At 40.4% G+C, this 15696-nt stretch overlaps 1 long non-coding RNA gene across 1 annotated transcript; it reads left to right on the top strand.

Moving 5' to 3' along the window:
- The first annotated feature begins 805 nt into the window (after positions 1-805).
- Positions 806-13943, top strand: LOC129146631 (uncharacterized). The gene is made up of 3 exons (XR_008553556.1): positions 806-912; positions 5676-5751; positions 13907-13943. It is a non-coding gene; the product is annotated as an uncharacterized LOC129146631 (long non-coding RNA).
- The last annotated feature ends 1753 nt before the right edge of the window (positions 13944-15696 follow it).

Here is a 15696-nt window from a genome sequence, read left to right as displayed (position 1 = left end):
GGGGCGGGGGGTGGCGGGGGGCGCGCGCGCCACTCCCACTCGCGCCGGGCACTCGCCGCCGCCTACAGCCCTGCCGGCCGGCCTGGTCGCCCTGGCCGCGGGACCAATCAGCGCTTGCAGGGCTGGGAGGGGGAGAGGGAGCCGAACCCTCCTCTGGGTCCTCTCATTGGCCCGGCGCGCACGACCCCAACTCCGGGAGTCTGCCTGAGCGCCGAGTCTGCAAACTCTGACCCGTCGGAACAGATGGCCCCGCGCAGGTGGGCCCCTGATTCCGCTCTGCGACCGGCAGGCAGAAGCGGGAGGATTTGAGACCTGCCCTTGAATCGGGTTCCCAGCAAGGTTTCAAAACGTGCAGTGTTTGCTCAGGTTGCACGGATCCCTTCCTGCGAGCCACCCCCTGCGCCGCTCGCCTCCGTGTGGCTTAGCCACTGAGCGGTGGAAAGCCTGACGGTGTGAAATGGTCCCAGACAAATCTAAGTCCCTGCCACCCCCAAAGCCTCGCGAACCCCGCTGCTCCTGAAAACCGGAACTTAAAAGGCAAATACACCTCCGGATCCAGGGTAGACCTAGACCACTTGCTGTTGGCAATAGACTCAGACTGCGGGGCCAACGGCCGAGGAAAAGGCAGGTCTTCAATGAGAAAGTGGGAGTGGGGGGGGAGGGGGGGCTTGGTGGGAAAGCCCAGGTCAGAGTTCACCCACCCTCTGTCATATCCTTCCCTGAAGCAAAGCCACCGCCACCAACCTTGCAGGAGATACTGATATATATATATATATATTTTTTTTTTTCTTGCTTGTAGTAAATCACGTTGGACTTTGTTGGATTTTTCACTACCAATCCGGAACCTCAGTGTGGAACCGGTTCACCGCCCACCCTGCTCCCGCTCTGAGTATCTCGAGCGAGCGGTGTGGGGTAAGTTCCCCTGCAGGTTTGCTGGAGGGTGTACACGCAAGGAATCGCCTGGGAGGGAGCCGGGGGTCTGGCGACCGTCCTCACTACTTGAGCAGAATGACTGACCCGCAGGTCTCGGCTCCGGGGAGCAGCAGCTCCCGTCGCCGCAATTGTCTTGCCCTTGGCAAGCCTCGCTCTCCACCTTGGGTTGACCATTCTTAGAGCTTCTTTAGGGACAGTGCTCCTCGGAATCTTCCTGCCTTTACTCTTCCCCATAATTTACTCCTTCGCAACGTAAAAATATCCTCTTCTCACTCCCACTTTAAAATTTCCCTCCCCCCTTCTGTTTGGAAGGTCCTCAAATAACTTATTTTTGATTAACAGAAAGTTTTTGTTATTTAGTTTATGTGCACGGGTTTACACAAGCTCAAGGTTCAAGTGGGCAAAAAATAATTAGCACTCCTTTAGAACACGGGAGGGAATCAGTGTGCGTGGCTGTCTTCCTGCAGGGCTCAGCACGTCCGAATGAACCGAACATGAATTAATCAAACCCAACCTGTAACCTGGGCAGGCTACATCTGCCAGCTGGAATCAGGTACTAATGAGAGCATGTTCTGGGCGTCATCACTGCCATTTATTTAGGTGGGGGTGAGGGGAAATCCTTCTTCTTTTTTCTATCCATATGTGTGGTTTATTCTCTAATTGGCTTAGCTCATAATTTAGTCAAAACTTAAAATTTGGTTCAAAATGAAGTTCACGATACCAGTGCAACTAGTTCATGAGGATCCCAGTGCCTGGTGGAGATCAAATTCTTAGGATCTCTTTTCAAAATGTATTTTAAAAGAATCGCTATTCACTTCTAATGTTGCAGTGGTTATTTCTGTGTCCTGGATAACAGATGATTTTTTTTCTTCTTTTTAGCATATTTTCTAGAGAACATGCACTACATATTAATTGGGGGGGGGATTAAATGCTAACTCCAACATACATCAAAAGAGCTAAAATTTTAAATTCTCCTACTTTACCCTTTGTATCTTATCAATCACCAAGTCCCATAAATTCTGTCTCCTAGAATAGCTTTCAGATCTGGCTTTCTTCAACATCTCTTCTGCCTCTATTACACCCTTGTCATCTCTTACAAAGTCTCCAGCAGCAGGGTTTACTTCACTCCACGGCCCAGCCAACAGCCACACTCTCATCTCTCTTGAAGGATTGCAAAGGTGCAATTTTGATGGGTGGAAACTAACTTAGGTGGTGATCATGGTGTAATGTATGCAGATGCCAAATAATACTGCAATACATCTTACATAATGTTATAAACCAATGATACATCAATAATAATTTATTTTTTTAAAGAATGACAAAGGTGATCATATTACTTCAAGCTTGATATCCTTCAGTTCCCCCCAACTCCATTGCTATACAGTTCAAACCATAGCCAAGATCTTTCCTTCCTAGCCTGATCGTAGCATTCCATGTTGACCTCATCCCCTGTCCCCACCCTTCCTTACACAGGATGAGCCTGCCCGCATGTTTTATGTTTTATGTTTTGTCCTGCCCACATATGTTATGTGACTTCACATGTCCATGGCTCAGACTGTGCAGTGCTGCTGGAATGCTCTTTCTCCCCAGTGCCACCCCACCCCCAATAGCAAGTTCCTTCCTCAGTTTCAAGACTTACTTCAAATGTCACCTTTTTAATGAAGTCTTCAAACCTGCCAGGGGCAGAATTAGCAACTCCTCCTCTTTGTACTTCTATAGCAAGCTCTATATTTACTCAACAACTGTTAATCCAGCTCCTATTATGTGCCAGCCACAATTAAGAGAATATATATCAGATTTATACTCCTGGAGCACATCACGAGAGAGACAAACATTAAATCAAGTCACACAAATAAATAACTGCAAACTGAGATAAGTGTGATGAAGCCACTACATGTGCAAAAAAGAAACATGGTTTACTTTGAAAATATGCCAACCATAGTTCTCACCACATTGTGTTTTAATCTGTTGATTTATTTGTCCAAAGTTCTGACTCATATCATGTTCATTTCTGTACCCACATCTAAAACTCAGCACCTGGCTCCTAGTAGGTACTCAGTAAAAATTTCAAAATAAGCAAATGAGTGAATATATGAATAGGTATTTGAAACTCCCAGGAAGCATTTTATTTCATGTACTTACATGCTATTTTTGTGCAAAAACTAAAAGACTTCAGTATATGTTATTGAAATTAATATTATTGGATCATAGTCTTATCTTTCATAACTCTAATTTGATTCTCCCAACATAAATTAGCTATTTTTTTCTTTTTTTGTGTCACATTTAGGAGCTATTGCTAATGTGCCACTTGTAGATAATCTATTATTGTTAGGAGAACTTTATTCTTTTGTTTTTTGTAAATTTGGCTATTAACATTTAAAAATCCAATTTTAAGATACAAAGCACAATCACAAATGATTAATAAATTGGACTTTATCAAAATTATAAACATTTGCTCTGCAAACAATATTGAGAGAGAGAAAAGACAAACATAGACTGGGAAAATATTTGTAAATCATATATTTGACATAGGACTTATAGTCAATATATATAAGGAACTCTGAAAACTCAACAATAAGAAAACAATGAAATTTTTTAAATTGAGGTAACATTATTCTACAATACTGTATAGATTCCAAGGTTACATCTTCTCACCACACCTGCCACCAAATGTCCATTCACAGTCCACTACCAACCAATCAGCATCTTCCACCTATTCTTTCCCTCACTCCTTCCCCCCTGGTAACCACCATTTTATTGTCAGTCTAACAGTTACCTTTTGTTTTCTTTATCATCCACAAATGGGTGAAATCATACAGTGTTTGTCTTTCTCCTTCTGACTTACTTTACTTAGCATAAAGTTCCATCCATGTTGTTGCAAATGGCAAGAGTTCATCTGTTTGAATGACTGAGTAGTACTCCATCGGAACAACCCATTTTTTTTTTTAATGGGAAAAAGATTTGAACAGGCATTTTACCAAAGGAGATATATAGATGACAAAGAGCACATGAAAAGATGCTTAATATCAGTCATTAGTGAAATACTAACTAAAACCACAATGAGATACTACTATCCACTTAATAGATGGCTTTTTTAAAAAATGACAATACTATATGTTGATGAGGACACAGAGCTGCTGGAACTGTCAGACCTTGCTGGTGAGAATGCAAAATGGTCCCACCTCTCTAAAAATAGTTTCACAGCTTTTATAAAGTCGAATATACACTTAACTATATAAGCAACATTCCCATGCCTGAACATTTGCCCAAGTAAAATGAAAGGTCTGTGTCCACAAAAACTCATTAAATATTTATAGCCTTCTCATCACTAAAATCCTGAAACTCCAAAAGACTCTCATTTGGAGAATAAACTGTGGTACATTCATAGAATGGAGTACTACCCAATAGTAAAGAGGGAACAGACAGTAGATACAAATAATAATGAAAGAAAGTCTCAAAAGCTACATACATTCACTGGTTATAAATGGCAGAGCTGCAAGATAAAAGAACTTGAGGTTTTTCATAATGATGGAGTCACAAGTTGAGGTCTGGATGATATATATTTGAAATAGCCAGTTGTTTAAACTTTTATTATCTTAAGTTTCCTGTCACAGAACTAAACTTCATTTTCCATAATATAATGAGTACATGAATTAATTAATGAAAATTCCACTAAATTTAATCTTCATGAAAAAAAGAATCTATGTCTATCTTAATCACTAAATATCACCAGTGCCTTACAAAATGCCATTACAGAAGTAGTTACTCAATAAATATTAGTGAAATGTATAAACAGGTAAGAAAGAAGACCAAGTTGGGATTTCACAGGAATGCAACAAATTTTCCATTCAGAAGAGTGTTTTTCTCTTCAAAGTAGCTACTTTGGTACATTACATTTTTATTCCAGTGATGCTACCTATATTAAAGTATATTCCCTTTCTCCTTTTGGCTTATTAAAATATTTCCTTTCTTTAAATAAAATTATATCACTTAAATAAATTATTTGCTTGCTTTCTGTCTCTTGATGAGCAAACAGTAAATTTAATATACCTTAACATTTACTTGTTTTTCAATATTCCAAGTAGTGTCTAATTTATCTTCTTTTCCTCCACAACAAATATCAGATGTTTACATAACAAGCACACAGTAAAAATAAAAGTCCAGATTTTATGCAAAGCTTGAGATAGTTTGGTTCAAAAAAAACATCATATTTCAAGATGTATCACTAAAAGTAATTTTCATTTATTGGACACTGATGGTTGACATTAAGCTCTTGAAATATCATTAAAATATTTCTGCTCTAGCCAGTTTGCACAGACAAGTGACTTTTAAAAAATCATTCACAGCTAAGCTGCTGTTATGGAATTTATTATATGAACTGAATTTTCTCTATCAGTTTCCTACTAGGTAGGAGTAATCCTGGCTGCCAGCAGAGACCCCTCCATTGCTTTAAGACATCAATCAGTTTTGTATCTTGTTTCCATCAGGAAATATTATTTGTGTGTATGTGCATAAATTCAGATACCATCCATCATGGAATCAATCCTGTAGTTTTTCACATAATTAAGGTTGTCTCCTAACGATCATTAAAAAAATTGAAAATACTGGAATTAAGGAGACAAAGCTAAGAGAGAGATGACCAGATATATATATATATAGGTATACATATGTTATGCTAAATTGAATGTTAAAAAAATGAAACCTAAAAAGTCTGAAATTTTCATAACCTTTGTTTTTCCTAGTTTCTGTCACCATACCTGAAATGATCAAGTGCTGGCCAAATTTTGTCCTCTGATATTACTTCTGTACTCAGGACAGGTAAGATTTCAAGAGATTTAAGTTTTCATCATACTATCAACTTTCCTTTCCTTCATTGTTCAGGCCCCGAGTTCCACAATTTGAGCAATTTTCTTAGCTGGATGGCAAAGAGATTTATCTTAGATTGAGTGTTAATCTGAACCATGGTAACCCCTGCCTGGAAAACAGTGCTGACCAGGATCATGAGGCCAGTATGATGGATAGAATAGCAAATCTTTGGGGAAGATTTCAATATTTGATGTGCAGATTGAGGGCTTGTAGGACATCCAGATAAGGTTGCTCTGTGGGAAGTTGGATATGTACATCCAAAACTCAAAAGATACATTTTTGAGACCTAAGTGTAAAGTTTAAAGTCTCACCATTCTCCGCTGGTCCCCATAGCAGACATTGTGAACAGTTATGTGCTTGTTCCTTCTGATCCTCCACTTGGTCTCAGCCCTCTCTGAGTTCACTGCTCCTTATAGCTACCACCTACAGATATTTAGAATAAAAGATGAAAAACAATATCACAAACTGTAGGATTAAGCCAGTTTTAGTGCTCTGGGTTAGCACAGCAGTAGTGAAGGATGGATATTGTTTATGCTCTTGAGGGCATTATTCAAGTGACTGTGTTATCTAGGTTGAACGAAGAAAAGATCAAGCATGGACATTACAATGAAGTTTTTCTTCTGAATCCCAGAAATTTAAACCAACATAATGCCCTGTCCTAAATGTTAACTGTTTCTAGGACCAGGTGCACTATTCTCTCCCTATGTTAAATATTACTGACACCAAACAGGAGTGGCCTAGCTCTTGGCTCCAGGGATTACTTGCTCTTGGAAAAATAAGACCATGAGCTTATTAAACTGCTTGCATTTCAAGGTTTACTACTTCAACTGAGTACTTCGAGACGCTCACCTTACTGTGCCTTCCAAAACTATTATGTCATAAACTTGGCCCATTCCAACCAGTCCCTGCTTTTCAAGACTTGCCTTGAAATCCCAGCCCAGACTCTTAAAAACTTCATAAATACCTGTGGAAATAAATGAAGGGAACCCAAATGAGAACAAGGCTATTTATTTGGAGCCTGCTATGGCAAGAGAGTCAACCACCATCACTTGCATTTGGCAAGTAAGGAGTGGGAAAGCTTTAGATTTAAAAAAATAAAAGCAGGCTTTCTAGATGCTGAAATTTAGATGGCATCACAGAAATGTCACAGGTGGGCTAAGTAGAAGCGGGGCCTCCTATGAAATTAGTTTGAGAAGCATATTTTGCTTTCTTTATTTGGTCCTGGTTGGTTGGGTGGTTGTATGAATATGTGAGTGTGTGAGCATGTGTGTGCGCGAGCGCACACATGCACACGCGCTCCCCCAAGTCAGGCGAGCTTGTAGTCACTGACTGAGTCTTGATGATTTGAGGCTAATTGCTGCAGAGATTGTGATTTGGCTTCCTGGCTGGTTGCTGCAGGGGTTGGGGAGATATGGTCTGGCTATTGTCCAATTGTATGTTCAGTCTCTCATACTCTTCCCTAAGTTTCCAATTTTGAGTCTAAGACTAAGAGTCTCCCCAGGAAATACTGTCCATTATTACATTAAAGATTAGCTTTGCTTAATACATAGGTTTTTCTGTTGCTCTTTTGAAGAGTCAACAATGAGCAACCCTTAAGCTGAACTACACACAAAGGACATTGGCACGACTCTGTTTCTCTTTTCCCCAATGAGAGATTACTTCCAATAATCTAAGATCATGCGGTACTATAAGATCATACAGTTCTCCAGCAACACATCTCCATTCAGTGCCCTCTGTGCAGGGCCTGACTGTCTGGCCTTCAGAGGTCCTTGAATTTTACACATAATGGGGCAAGATACCAGGAGGCAAGCAGGCAGTCCTTCCTTTTTGGTCAAGAGGCATAAAACAAACTCTTGCATGTCTAATATAAAAATGCCCCTATACCAACATTTTTCATGAATGATAGATTGGGTCATAGGATTGATGCTGTGAAAGTAAAATAACCAAATCTGAAAGTGTTAAAGTTCCCCAGGGAAAATTGTGTTAAAAAAATTGCTGACAGATTAAATTTATTCTTTTACTAAATGAATAATAGCTAACGAATGGCTATTAAACAAAAAGTACATACCAGAAGCTAGAAAGACAATGATGAACAAAACAAAAACATACTGATGCCACATATTATTGATCTTTCAGTCTAGTGAGGGACAAAGTCATTGGTAAAATAATCTGACGAAGAAATATGAAATGCGACAATGTTAACATGGGAAGGTCTCAGAAGGTATGCTTGAGAGATTAAGCATCAAATTTGCTATATCATATAGGCCTGTGCAGAAGGTATTCATGACAAGACATTAAAAATTTCATCAAAAAAGCATTAGTAGTCCTCTTTTTCCAGCTAACACAGAATAACAGGAACCAAATTTACCCTCCCACAAGATACAACAAAAATGGACAATATCTGAATGAAACAATGATTTGCAAGATGCTCATCATCTTGCATCAGACAGCAAAGGACAGTGATCCCTGAGGGAAAGGAAACATTAACCACAAAGTAGTCATTTATTTGCCAGGTTTCTCATTCTTGAGCATAGGAATTACTAATTTGGAAACTGGGAAGAATAAAATGGTTTCTGAGGTAACTAATAGAATCAAAATGTTTATATGAACTCATTTTTCAATTTCAATATAAAAATGGTGTATGTATGTGTGTTTCTATTTTTTCTATACATAGATGCAAGTGAACATAGAAATGTAGATAGACTTCTCCCTAGCTCTGTTTACCGAGATCTAGAAACAATCACACTCCAGTAAAATGAGCATATCCAGCCCCAGATTGGGTTTCTAAATTCCACTCTACACAAAGGCACCCAAGGCTTTTTAGAGAAATGGCTGATTCCTGAGCTGGAGCATGAAAAAAAAAAATACAAGATAACCCTGCAATAGCCTATTGTGAGAGAAATGCTCAAATAATTATGGGGAATTGTCAAAGGACAGAGGAGTCAGCTTTAAGGAGCTGCTGCTAGCCAAATCTGGGACAATGTGAACACTAAAATAAATAATAATAGCAAAAGATTATAGCAGCTGAGTAAAATAAGAATAATAAATAATAATATGTGTCAATAGTAAAATAATAAATAAAAATAGGTAAAGTTAGGAGAAGTTAAATTACTTATCAAGTGATCAAGTCCTGATAATTAATGTGCTACTTTTAAAATTACTTTGTAAACAATTAATTCTAACAGGAAAAAAAGGTTCAGATTAGCTAAAGGACAATGGCTAAAATAGATGGAGTAGATCTGAGCTACAAGACAGAAACAGCTAAACACTTCTTTGGGAACACAGCAATATAATAAATGGTAAGAGTGGATTAGACCCAAAAGGGACAGCAGTGGCTCAGGCCAAGAGATAAAAGTAACAGGACCTTCTCAAAGGCTAACCTGGAGTGATTCTGTTTAGTGTGGTTGAGGAACAGAGGTCAGCACTGCCAGAAGAGAAAGTCTTAGTGCAAGCCTCCAACTCTCCCACCTTGAACTTTTGCAAGTAATTCAGCTTCTCTGAACTTTAATTTCTTTTTGTTTTTTTTTTTAAGATTTATTCATTTATGCATACAAGAACTGGGGTACAAGTGGTGGGTGAGAGGATTCACCAGAGACAGAGTGGGGAACAGAGCAGGCAGACTGACTGAAGTACACTGCTGAGGGGAGCAGCGGGCGAGTCAGGAGAGGTCTGCTGCACCATGTGGGTTGCTCCCTGGCCAGCCAGTGATTGAACTCCTGCTGTAGAGGCTGCAAATTGCTTCATAGTGCGGTGCTTAAGCCCTTGCGCCACCAGGGAGGCCCCAATTTCTTTTTCTATAAAATGGTATTAATAACAGTGACTACTTGGCAGGGTAGTTGTAATGATTGAATAAGACAAAAGATATGAGAAGTGCTTTAGAATCAAAGCACCTAAACATGCATTTATGTGTTATTCTTAACACATGTAAGCAAGAATAGTTTATAATAGTGGGGCTAGAACATTAATCTGAGAGGGTTGCTGATAGAGTGTTTCACCATAGCTCCTGGGAAAGAGACCGTGTGCGTGTCTCTGTGTGTATGTGTGTGTTTTGGTGGTGGGATTGGCAATTGCCATTCTCCTAAAGCAACAATCATGGGGAGTCCTGAAGCAAAGGTGGGAGCTCTGAAAGCTCAGAGCCAACAACTGGAGTTCCCAGCTACAAATTAAGAACAGACTCATTCAGTAATTAACATGCTAGAGTTGTTAACTGTGGCTAATTTTATAAACCACATTTCCAACCTATAAACAGCATTTTCAACCTACCTAATGGTAGTTTAGGAGAATGAGCTGAATCATCCTAAAGAGATGGTATCTACAAAGACCCAAGTAAATAAATGTGAAATGTGTTCTCTTCAAGTTAACAGCTTATTTTAATCATTTGAAAGGAAGACCTCTGTCCTGCAGCTGACATCATCTTTTTTTTATATTTGGAAAATATGAAGAAAATATGCAAGCAAGATTCTCTTTGCTGATAATCCCTTTACCTATGTTAATTTAAAAATTTAAAAGGAAGAAAATAGAGAAGCTACATAAAATCTCCATATAAAGACTCTCCTGTGGAATATGCTAAATATGTGTCTCTTCCCTGAAGGAGATGCTGAAGACTCCCTGTGTTATGTGTGGGGAAGATGGGCCCCACTGCAGACCTGGGTGTTGGTGTGGCATTGGGGATACACAGGTGGCCCTGGGGACTGGGAAATTCTCATCAAAGGCCCAAAACTCCTAATTGGAGGTAGAGTGCCTTCTCTGGCCATGTCCTTGATTCTTATGCCAGCCATTCTTTTGCCCTCAGTCTTAGTGGCTGACCTCATTCCTTTCTCTGTCTTAAATCTTCTACCTTAATTCCATGATGCTTCATAAGGCTGTATGTAATGGAAAGTTATTTGACAGATTTTTAGGTAGGCTCTTCTAGGAGCTATTGCTACTTCTATGGAAGAGGCTATAGAAGTGAAGGGACTAGATCCCATTATTTAGGAGGTATTCCCACCCCCTCATGAAAGTTTCTATGTGAGACTTTTGCATGTGTTGGAGAGTAACAAGCAGGCCTAAGAGATGACCAAAGAATCCCTGGAATATGTGAGTGTGGGTGAAGTTATGGATAAGGCCACTATATAACCCATAACCCCAGGAAAAAAATCACAAAACTTTGTTGTGTACAAAATTGAAGAATCAGCTAGCTCACAAGTGAGTTAGTATGGGAAGTTGGAAATTTTACTTAATGAACTCCTGGTTCTATATATGGAAGATTTAACCTTTTAAATGACAGTGACTCTGTGAGTGACTTCTTTGTCCTGTTTTTATTACCACTCTTTTTGTGAAAACCCTTAGGAGAAAGATGTTCAGTTCACAAAATCCTTGTTGTACCCAAGAAACTTGGGAATCTTGGTAGCTCATTTGCTCAGTCATTGCAGGTATTCTCAAAGAGTTCAAAAAACATGAATCTCTTGAAAATATAAGACAAATGTGCTAATGATCTTATTCAACTCACTAGTTAATAAGGGAGAAATAAGATATAAAAGTAACCCGAAGAGGATCTGAGAAGTGGGAGCATGTGTGTGTTTGTGCACACACATGTGTGCATGCAATTTAGTAAAAACATTAGCATAAGATTGGTACAAAACTGGTTCATAAACCATGAAATTAGGGGTTATGTTTTCCAATGGACAGAAATTGTTCTCATTTCTAGCAGAAAAAAGCCACAAGTTGACATGGGATATTTAACCAGTAATAAATACTGTGTAATTAAGTACATTCTCCTGGACAGTCTTGGGGTGATCTTGCCCCTGGATGGCACTGAAAGCTTGTGTTGCCCACTTTCCCTCTTGTTTATGACTTTTTGATAATTTTTGTGGTATTTCTTAGGGGAAGAAGTCACAGCAGTCCTGTGAGTAACAGGGACAAGTGTGGTGCCACAGTCCTCTGTTTTAACTTATTTTTCATTTCTAAGAATTAAATATTTTCACTTAGCCACTTGCTTTCAGTATGCCAGTCTTTGTTTTCACTTACTCTTAGTTCTTCAGAGAACTGATAAGTACATGGTGATAAGTACATGGTGGGAAAAGAAAATTAAAGAGAAAATGTATCATATTATTGCAAGTTCACTGTGTAGGAAGTTTTATAACAGAAAGCTTAATTAATAAATATCCTACAGGTTGCAGTTGGCTTCCTCAATCATTCATCCAGAAAGTCAGCAGAGCTCACTAAGGTGAATTTTCTCAGAATTAGCACATCCTCAGAACTAGGGTTTAGATCATGTTTACCTAAATCTATGAGGCAGAGAATTAAATTATTTTTATAAATTCAAATAAAAACCTTAAGAAGTAAAGACCTTAAAGAAGAAACCTTGAATGATAATAATTTGCATTCTAAGGAGATAGTAAAAAAATACTGAAGTGCCAGATGGATGAAAAAAACCATGATAAAGCCTATAAAAATCCAGAAATTAAAGCATCAATTCCTAGAAAATGTCCAAATGGCAAATTGGACAAAGAGACAGATTTGTCTTTAAAAGCTCTTTAAATAAGTCGCCATGCAGGACCCCACGATTAGATGTAGAGGCCACTAAAGCAAAGTAGCAGATACCCCAGATCTTTCTATGAGATCATTCATTCTGTTTTTCTAAGCAAATGAAACCCCTTTCAATGGTACCTCCTGTTCTTTTCACATTTTTGCTTGCACTCTGTGCAAAAACACATTGAAAACAGAGCAGGACAAAGCAGTGACAGCTTGCCTCTGTACCTCTTGGCATTAGCTGGGGCAGCTGGTGCGGGCAGTCATCAGAAGGTGTGCTCCCTTGCATGTCTACTCAGCAGCTGCTGGCTGCCCTGTACCCTCTGTGACCTTAGCTGGGTCTAAAGTACCAACACCTACAGCTGAGGGGCTGCTTAACTTCCTCATGGGATGGAAGCTGCTGCCTAAGGGGAGCTTCTGGAGAGAGCCAGGTGGAAGCCCTCTGTGACATAATGCCTTTCATAATTGAGCTATAGAAGTCAGGCAGTATCCCTTTTCCCAAAATTTACTGATTCAATGCAAGTCACTGGGTTCCACTTTTTGATGGAGAATTTGTGACTGACTTTGAGAGCATGTTTTAAAGCCACCACGGTGGTGCCTTATTAGTAATCTTTTTTCACTGATTCTGCTGTGGTTTGTTGTAGGTATGGTGGTGTTGAGAGGTCAGTCTGAAAAGTCATGTTCATCAATTTGGAGGGAATTTTATTGATTTGAAACTTTCCTATTTTTTTTTTCTAAGTTATTTTTTTATGATGTGTGTTGTGCCAGCAAGCACAGGGCAGGTTCTCTATTGATTCAGGCAGATGGGTAAAAGAGAGTTTTGGAGCCCTCGGTGGCTTTTTTCAGGCATTAATGATCTTTCTATACCAGTATTTAAGGGGAAAGCCTGCAGGCTGGCAAGGCAGGGAGGCCAGGGGAGGAGGGGGGATGGGAGGAGGAGCAGGAAGCTGGCAGGCCTCCCAGTCTCCTGCAAATCTTCACTCTCTCTTTGGGCTCTCTCTGGCTTATCTCATGGTCCTCTCTGCCTTTCTGTAGTGGCTCATCCTTTCTAAGCCATTCAGCAGCCCTTATAGCCTCAGCCTCCCGGCTCAGGTGTGCTATGCATGCCCACATCATACTTCAGGGGTCCACAATCAGTCATGCATGCCCTGGGCCCACGATCCCAGGCCCCTTCTGCATTCTAGGCCTCAGATGATAGCCACAGAGGCTGGCAGCATGAAAGCCTGACCAATTCACTTAACTTACAATGTGCCTTTTAAGCTTGGACCTCCTAAATCTTCTAATTTTTATACCTTTTCTTCTCTTTTCTACCTCTCTCTGTTTTAGTTTCAGGGAAATTTCTTCAACTTTATTCTCTGATCCTTTTAACGTATTTTAAATTTCTGTTAAACAATTTTTCATTTCCAAGAGCTCTTTTTAAGTCTTCTGATTTTGTGGTAGCTGGTTTTTGTTACACAGGTATAAGATTTTTCATTTCTCTACAGATCTTTATTGACTTAGCTTTTTATTTTAAAAATTTGGATATAATACAAATTTAGAATAGTATTATGTAGGGTAAAGTAAAAAGTTTCAGGCTTTTCTGCCCTCCCGCCATCAGGATAGATGAGGGAACCCTGTGATCCCGAATGCATGCCTGATGGTGGGCACCTGAAGTGATACACCTGCGCTAAGACTGTGCTTTTAAGGGCGGCATCACGGAGACGCCAGTAGAAGCCAAAAGAGAAGCCGAGAAAGAAGCAGCAGAAGCCAAAAGAGAAGCTGCGGAGAAGCCGAAAGAAGAAGCCGAGAGAAGGCCGGAGAGCCCAGAGAAGACCTGCTGGGGGCTGGGAGGCCTGCCAGCCTACCAGCACCCCAGCACTCCTGCCTGCCATATGCCTGGTGAACCCCAATAAAATACCTGCAAAAAACCACTGAGGACTCTGACTCCTCCTTTACCTGGTCTGCTGGATCCTAGAAAACCTGTACTGTTTCCTCCTAAACTTACATATTATAAACATCCCTCCCCTGGTACTCATCTCCTCACTTCTTTGAAGAGCTACAAGTGAAAGCTAAGACTGCTGTGCTGAAAACAACAGATTATGAGAAAAGTCTATATTCTTTTTTTTTTTTTTTTTTTTTTTTGTGGACCCTTGCCGTTGGCCAGGGATCGAACTGGCGCTGCAGAGGCTGCAGGCAGCCTTGCAACCCAGCGCTCAACTACTGCACCACCAGGAGAGGCCTGAGAAAAGTCTATATTCTGAAGATGAAACCTCAACCTCTTTTCCCTGTTCAGATAGCAGAAGTCTAGTAGACAAGTTTCCCCAGCCCAGTACTAGTTCCCTAGGGCTCCCACTTATTGGGTGACTTCAATCAACAGTTTTAATCTTTAAAACTAATCAACAGAACCTGTTCTGAAGAGTGGAAATCAAGAATCAGAGCACTTCTGGAGAGAGAAGCAGCTCCATGCCTCTCTTCTAGCTCTGGTGTTGCTAGGGAGCCTTGTCACTCCGTGACTAGAGATGTCACTCCTATCTCTGCCTCCATTATCACATGACAATCTCCCTATATCTTCTCTCTCCTCTGTATTAGCACAGAACCCTGGTCACTGATAGAATCAAGGCCGACCCTAACCCAGTATGGCCTCGTTGTAACTAATTTGAAAGACTGTTTCCAAATAAGGTCCCATACTGGTGTAGCAGGGGTCCAGTCTTCAACATTTTGGGGGAGCACAATTCAACCCATAGCACTCACTCTGGCTGGAGATCAGGTGATGGGTTTGTTTCAGGGCAACCGCACTATGAAATGGGTTGACCTGGGTGTGGGTCCTCACCCGTGTGCTTAAAAAGGACTTAAAATGAGACTCAATTGCAAAGGTTAATAAAGGGTTTATTTACACAAAGGGGAATGGGGAGAGGAATAACCTGGGGAGAAAGAGAAAAATATATGATGAAAATACTGATGAATGCATCCTACCAGATCCCCTGAGCTGGGACCCCAAAAGCATACTGAAGACCTACAAAAATCCAGTCACCCCCAAAGCCCACTTGTCTTGTTATATACCAAGCCTGGCTGCTTAACTCCACCCTCAGTTCCCAGCAATCCTCCCTTAAGTGGTGACAACATTATGCGATTTGCAGACCTTGGTGCCTTGCATCTCTTTGGCCTAGGGTGGGCGTGGGGTCCATAAAATACGAATTTGTGATGTTCCTTCAGGGCATCCTCTTCCCCCAACATGTTCTGCCAAGTCAAGCAGTGCTGGTCCCCTGCCTCTCGAGTTTTAATCTTTAAAACTAAATCTTCCAGCAAATATAGTCAACAGTCAACAGCACTTATTTCTAAGACTGATCTCACTCACGTTTACATATTTCACCTTTTGAACTCACTTGAAAAAGCCACAAAAGCACTTCC

Source organism: Talpa occidentalis, unplaced genomic scaffold, assembly GCF_014898055.3.
Source record: "Talpa occidentalis isolate TD23 unplaced genomic scaffold, MPIMG_talOcc4v2.1 talOcc4.3, whole genome shotgun sequence".
Taxonomy (NCBI): Eukaryota; Metazoa; Chordata; class Mammalia; order Eulipotyphla; family Talpidae; genus Talpa; species Talpa occidentalis.
Note: the sequence above shows the minus strand (reverse complement) of the source record. Positions and strands in the feature narration are given on the sequence as shown.